This window comes from Anopheles marshallii, chromosome 2 (assembly GCF_943734725.1).
Source record: "Anopheles marshallii chromosome 2, idAnoMarsDA_429_01, whole genome shotgun sequence".
Lineage (NCBI taxonomy): Eukaryota > Metazoa > Arthropoda > Insecta > Diptera > Culicidae > Anopheles > Anopheles marshallii.
Genome location: NC_071326.1, coordinates 9,632,120 through 9,633,619, shown reverse-complemented (window position 1 = coordinate 9,633,619; position 1,500 = coordinate 9,632,120). Strand labels below are relative to the sequence as shown.

Sequence of the window (1,500 nt, the reverse complement as noted above, 5' to 3'; positions counted from 1 at the left end):
TTACACACAGCCAGAACGTGCAAACACGTACCGCTCATTATGCTGCGGAAGTGTGAAAAGTTTGCAAGTTGGTGTTGGAAAGGGCAAGATTTCCGTTCGAAATGCGATGTATTCATTGCAAACGCTCATTTGGGTGAGATGAATTTACGCGCCGAAAAAGTAACACACGATTGTTCGGCTAGCGGACGGATGTCTAATAACACGCGGACAGTGCGCGCCGTGCCGCAAAGAGGGTTCCGTCAGTTCGCCGATAAAACGTTGAGTGCCCCGCGCTGTTGAAGTGCAAGCGGATGAAGGAACCATACATTACGGACACCGTATCACTCAGGGTGGCCCATATAGGAGGGTGACACTTGATGTGTTCGGTGGGTTCCGAAGATCGGCCACGATTTGCTCATCGGCAAACGTGTACTCACGCATTCCGTCATACGGCGGTGGGTCACTCGGCCGGTTACAGATGTTTCCCGGGTGTACGCGGCGGGACACGGGCGATGGCTCGAGTTACCCCGGTGCCGGCGGTTCCGAGCACCGAGTTCTGTGAGGGCGGCGAGTGCTGATTGCTGATGAGATCGAGTGCTCTGGGGTTTGGCGCGCACGGTTCCGGATGCTTCGTCCACGGGGTCGCCTCCTATTTTTGCTGATCGCCTGGTAGTCCGCACACTCAACGGATTGTCTCTCGGCACTCTCACCCGTTCTCACTTCAATTCTATCACTCTATTGCGCTCAAGTACTAATTGCTCCCCTGTCTTTTATGGGACCATCCGAAATTCATATTTTGAAAAAAGGATTAATCACCTGGAATTTCTATAAAATATATGAACTAATCAACAACGGGCTCGTCCGGGAATTGAACCCGGGACCTCTCGCACCCGAAGCGAGAATCATACCCCTAGACCAACGAGCCACAAGCACTTTCACTACAAACGATGTGTAAAATGAATAATAGTACACTTTTAACAACATAACCTTAGGATACAGATAAGGCGATAGAAATAGTACTCAAAACTATTCGTACGTTTCCTTAATTCAAACATACGAGTTTGTTGCTTTGTGTCTACATTGTTCACCACTCTCGTTTGCCCACTCGGTTTGGTGCCACAGTGCAACCAGCACACGCCATCCATCATGTCGATTTATAGCTAAACAAGTTGTTAGTGAAGTGAGAAACAGTGACGCCTCTCTTTACAGAAGACGTTGCTTTGATACTACCGTGAAATACCAGGAACAATTCGGAAAAGAATGCACGCGGGAACATTAAACAGACGAGTAGGATAATAAAATATGTCTTAACATCATTATCGATCACTTAAAACCGATTGCTCGCTTTTCCGGTCCAGCATACAACCCCCACAGGTGGAAACATTCTAGTGCATCTCGTGCTCTCGGTGTCCTTACGCTCCACACCACAAAGTACATGCCGACAATGGTCTTCGTTTCCGACCGTTCTATCGGTAACATTCTCCATACTTTCGCTCCACGGTCCATGGACAAATAGAACAA

At 48.5% G+C, this 1,500-nt stretch overlaps 1 non-coding gene across 1 annotated transcript; it reads right to left on the bottom strand.

Annotated features, from left to right (window-relative positions):
* Nucleotides 1-832: 832 nt before the first annotated feature.
* Nucleotides 833-904, bottom strand: Trnap-cgg (transfer RNA proline (anticodon CGG)). The gene has a single exon. It is a non-coding gene; the product is annotated as a tRNA-Pro (tRNA).
* Between the last annotated feature and the right edge of the window lie 596 nt (nucleotides 905-1,500).